This window comes from Capsicum annuum, chromosome 8 (assembly GCF_002878395.1).
Source record: "Capsicum annuum cultivar UCD-10X-F1 chromosome 8, UCD10Xv1.1, whole genome shotgun sequence".
NCBI lineage: Eukaryota > Viridiplantae > Streptophyta > Magnoliopsida > Solanales > Solanaceae > Capsicum > Capsicum annuum.
The window spans coordinates 14,595,434-14,601,433 of record NC_061118.1 but is presented as its reverse complement, the minus strand read 5'-3'; positions in this window follow the sequence as shown (position 1 = coordinate 14,601,433).

Here is a 6,000-nt window from a genome sequence, read left to right as displayed (position 1 = left end):
CAGATTGACTCAGAAGAAAGTCAAATTCCAGTGGTCAAATTCTTGCGAGAAGAATTTTTCGGAGTTTAAGACTCGACTCACTACAGCTCTAGTTTTGACCTTACCAAATGGTTCAGATGGCTTTGTTATGTATTATGATACCTCTAGAGTTGGTTTGGGGTATATTTTGATGTAGAGAGGTAAGGTCATAGCCTATGCCTTTAGACATCTTAGGCCCCATGAGAAGAATAATCCTACTCATGACCTTGAGTTAGCAGCAGTAGTTTTTGCCATAAAGATTTGGAGACACTACTTGTATGGGGTGCACGTTGAGGTGTTCACGGATCACAAGAACCTGCAGTATGTGGTCTTTTAGAAAGACCTCAACCTTCGTCAGAGAAGGTAGTTGGAGTTGTTAAAATACTACTACATGAGTGTCCTGTATCATCCGGACAAGGCCAATGTAGTGGCTGACGCTCTCAATAGAATGTCTATGGGTAGTGTTGCCCATGTTGAGGATAGTAAAAAGAAGTTAACTCGGGATGTTCATCAGCTAGCCAGACTAAGTGTCTGCTTAGTCGATTCAGCAGAAAGTAGTATGTGGGTGCAGAGTAGCTCAGAATCATCCCTTATTTCTGAAGTGAAGGAAAAACATAATAGGGATCCCAGTCTATTCAAGTTGAAAGAATTGGTTAGAGATCAGAAAGTAGAGGTTTTCTCCCAAGGGGGAGATGGTGTGCTGCGTTGCTAGGGTTGGCTATGTGTTCTAGACATAGATGACTTGAGACAGCAAATTCTTGCAGAAATGTATGGCACGCGCTACTCGATTCATCCAGGGGCTACTAAGATGTACCGCGATCTATGGGAGATCTATTGGTGGAGTAGGATAAAAAGAGATATTACAGAGTTTGTAGCTAAGTGCTCAACATGTCAGTAGGTTAAGATTGAGCATCAGAAGCCTAATGGATCCATGCAGGAGTTCAGTATTCCCACCTAGAAATGGGAAGAAGTGAACATGGAATTAGTGATGGGTTTGCCTCGTACTCGTTGTTAGCATGATTCAGTTTGGGTCATCGTAGACAGGATGACCAAATCCGTTCATTTTCTTCTAGTCCATACCTCTTATTCAATCGAGGATTATTCCAAACTTTATATCAATGATTTGGTCAGATTTCACGGTGTTTCGTTGTCTATTATCTCAAACAGAGGTACCCAGTTTACCTCTCATTTTTGGAAGGCATTCCAAAAGGGTCTTAGTACCCAAGTTAACCTCAGTACAGTCTTTTACCATAAGATAGATGGTCAAGCAGAAAGGACCATTCAAACTTTAGAAGATATGTTGCGACTGTATGTGATAGACTTTAAGGGTAGTTGGGATAACCACTTTCCTTTGATTGAGTTTGCATACAACAATAGCTATCACTCCAGCATTCAGATGCTCTATTTGAGGAGCTTTATAGAAAGAGGTGTAGATCTCCCATTGGTTGGTTTGAAGTGGGAGAGGCCATAATGATAGGGCTTAACTTAGTATTTGGTACCTTAGAGAAATTTCAGTCGATCAGGGAAAGGCTTAAGACAACTCAGAGCCAAAAAAAAATCGTATGTAGACATACATAGAAAGGATCTCGAGTTCGAGATTAGAGATTTTATGTATCTAAAAATATCTCCTACGAAAGGAGTGAAACAGTTTGGCAATAAGGGAAACCTCAATTCCTGATATGTCGGTCCTTACCGAATTTTCAGCTATTTTGAAAAGGTAGTTTACAAGCTTGAGTTGCCTTCAGATCTATCTTCAATGCATCCAGTGTTCCACGTCTCCTTGCTAAAGAAATGCATAGGTGACCCAGCAGTCGTAGTCCCTATAGAGGGCATAGATTTTTAGAACACTTTTTTTTATGAAGAGATTCCAGTCAAAATCCTTGACTATCAGATTCACAGATTGAGGAACAAAGAAGTCTATCTAGTCAAATTTCTTTGGCGGAATCAGTCCGTTGAGGAGCTACTTTGGAAGCTGAAGCAGACATGTAGACCAAGTATCCTCACCTCTTCTTCGCTAATCCAGACTCAGCTCAAGGTAATATTTTTCCTTAAACTTATTCAGTTTCATGTTCAGATTTTAGTTACAAACTTGGTATCAATTACCATTGTATGTCCAGTCATAGGTTCATGAGTCAGTTCAGTTATGTATTCATGCATCAGATATGCAAGTCCAGTATGAGAAACAGCTTATCAGTAATCCCAGTCATGCATTCATGAAGCATGTTCAGCTATGTACTCATGCATTAGATATGCATATTAAGTATGATAATTCAGTGTATCAGTGATCTAAGTCATGAAACCATGCTTCAGTTGTGCATACCCAGTGTCTAAGTCCAGCCTCTCTATATTCTTAGTCTCAGCAGTCTCATTCGAAGACAAATGTTCCCAAGGGGGGGATAATGTAAGACCCCGCAAAATTCTTAGCTTAAATTAGTCCTTTAGGCTTATCAAGGAGTCTCAGACTTAGAATATTTTAGCTAAGTATTCAAACTTAGTATCATTTTAGCCTTCAAAAGTTGGCAATATTATTTCAAGACCTTTACATCCATTAAATATTGATATTCAAGTTAATTCATGATCAGGAAGGTCAATAGGTGTTCCCGGACGAGTTTTAAATTTTTTAGACCTCGTTTAGACCATGTTTGATTGCCCAAAATAGCGGATCGACGCAATCTCGATACGTCGTATCAACCATCACATCGATAAGATAGTTTTTCCCTAGGTTCAGTGCAAATTCTAGTGAACTGACATGGACTATATGCGGCACGTTGGCTATCACGTCGATGCCAACGACACAGTGCGTCGGCTTGCGCATCGGTAACATAATTTTTCAGTCATTAAAAGACCGCGTCCTTCGGAGTAATTGGGTTTTTTTTTGCAGGATCTTCATCCCCCAAAATACGAAATTAAACCCTTTGGAGAGCAATTATACTCATTATTCCTCAAAATCCTCAAGAACAAGTACCCTAGGAGATTCAATTTCAAATCAAGAACTCACCATCAATCTCTCAGAATTCAGGCACTAAGGTATGTGAAGTGTTCATCCAAGGGTTCATTCCACCCTTGGAGTCCAAGAAACTATTTTTAAATATCAAGTATATGAAATTCATGAATTCCATGTTGGGTTTGATAATATTCATGTCTATAATGATTAATTGGGTTTTAAATCCATGTTCATCACAAATTTCATGTCAGGTTAATTAATTTATATGTGTTATCATGTGAAATCATGCTAAAGCCTTCAAATTGTGAATTTGATATTTGGAATTGTGTGCTTACATGTTGATTAGTATTATGTGCCTATTTTATGTTTTTCAAGTTATTGATGAATCAAGCATGTGGGTTGAATAGTAGAATTATATCATGTTAGCATGTATTCAAGTTCATGCCATACAAGTGTTTGTTAGAATGCCCCAATGAATAAATGATGATCAAGTACTTAGTTTACATGTTTCAAGTTTGTGCCATGTCTCTTAATTTATGCTATCGCGTCCTGGGCTACTTGTACCCAACAAGTTAATTGTTTACCTAAAGCCATAGTCAGTCATAGAACAGTACCAGTCACGTCACGATCAGTAGTACTATCAGTCAGTTACAGAACTTAGGAAAAATTCAATAGACTCAGTGTTAGGCTGGTCTAGTTCAGTACTCAGCCCAGACCTTAGTAAACTCAGTCGACTAACAACATTCAGTAGTATTCCGCCAGTCAACAGAACTCAGTAAATCAAGTTCAGTTTAGTTAAATATATTATCAGTAATAGTTCAGTCCAGCCTAGTACAGACTAGAAATTAGTTCAGTGTCTATTCAGTTGAGAGTAGGATTCAGCACCGAGTGCGCCAAAGAATGAGGGCATTCTTGCCAGTAGATGGTTTGACCCTTAGTAGGAATCCCTGTATTGCAAAACTACATAGCCAGCATAGGTTAAGATATCTTCCTGCCATATATCATGAGGGTTGATATATCTCATTCGAGTTATCCTGCCAGGGAGGGTTGATAAAAGAGCTTCCTGTCAGAGAGGGTTAACTCATAGCTTGTCCTTACTCGTGGCATGGTATTGACACTCTTACAACCAGGGTTACAGGTTGGACCCCAATCAGATTAGAGAGGGACATATTGGTTAGATGATTACCTCCCACAGTCTCAGTCTCGAAATAGAACTCAGTTCAGTTTTATAAATTCAGGACTATACAATACGAAACTCAATATAGTTCCACAGAATTTAGGACTATTAGATACAGTCGTTCAGATAATCAGTAATACAGTATCAGTAAACTCAGACATCAGTTATTAGTATTCAAACTCAGTACTCAATATTATCACGATCTCAATTACAGTCTATGTATTCATGTATGTACTCTTATTCAGTCATACTCATGTTATTTAGTTAGTATTGTTCATGTATATGAACTCGTGCATTTCAGCCTACCTCACTAAGCATACCAGTACATTCAAAGTACTGACTCATACTTTTTGCACTATGATGTATTATATCATAGGTTCAGACGCACGAGCTCCAGAGCACCCTTAGCAGTTCAGATCTTCAGCTTTCAGAGTAGTGGTGCGTCCTCATAGTTTGAGGACATGCTTGTTATTTTTAGTATTTCAGTATTATTTTTAGTAGTCAAAGTTAGTTAGGGACTTGTCCTATCAACTCCATAATTCAGACAGTTTAGAGGCTTTCCAGACTAGAGTATTTTTAGACAGTTGTTCAGTTTTACAGTACTTATATTTAGTTTTGGTATTGTGATACCATATCTAGTATTATTTACAATATTGAACCTTATGGTCAGTTTTTTGCCTACTTTCCGCATATATATCATATTATTATTCAGTTATTACAGCAGGTACTAGTTATGGATTAGTTTGTGGTCCTTCGGGATTATGAGCATCGTGTAGCATCCGGGGTACAGACCCGGGGCGTTACAATTGATGATAATGATGATGGAGAAAAAATATTAAACTTTTGATGTAAAGTCATGAAACTTAACCAATTTATTTTATCCATTTTGTAAGTATGAAACATGATAAAATAATTGTGGTTGTACAAATGATAAGTCTAAAAGATGACAAAATAACTGTGGTTGTACAAATAAATGTTAGTGTGGTAAATGACAAAATAATAATAGTCATTATTTTAATAATAATAAAAAGAAAGAACACAATGAATTACATTCTCCAATTTGTCCTTCAAAACATGAAAGTGCTTTTTTCCATAAAGGTGATATGAAAGTTTCATTAGATACACAGTTATCTCGCGACTTGGTAAGTTTTATAAATCCCCCATTAAAATTTTAAAAATATAAAGTGGTGGCACACTTAACCTTTCAATGTGATGTTGAGGTGGATCATATAGATATGGTAAGTGACAATACATGACAATGGACTTCTAATAAAATTTTATAGGAAAATATATGATTAGAGTTCATTCTTGAAGAGAATGTGACTTATGATGAGCATCGTAAATGCTTGATCATTCTTAAAAATGAATGTGTCGAGATATGATAAAAAATTATGTGTAAAATGTGCATATCTATGGTTAAATAAATATCAGAAACTCACCTCTACGGCAGGTTTGAGAGAAATAAAAAATAATAATTTGATATAAACGATCATTGGTCAAGTACTTTTAGTACATCACTAGTATTGTGGTATATCTTATCATAGATTATACAAGGGTAAAAGTAAGAAATAATTCTTAACTACAAAATTTTTGACATTGACCAAGTAAAACAAAAAAAATGGTTTTGCTTATAATCATTTTGACCATAATAACAAAGTTTTGTCTCTAAAAGAAGATGTTCACCATATAAAATTGTGTTATGAAATATGTGGCAGCACACAAATATTTGATAGCTCTCAAAAAAGCTAATGTATTATTACCCACAGGAATAAAATAATTCATGATGTTGGAATTGTAGTAAGTCTCCAAAAGAAACTTTGTAAGTTTCAATAAAATTGACAAGAAAAATTATGAAAGATTT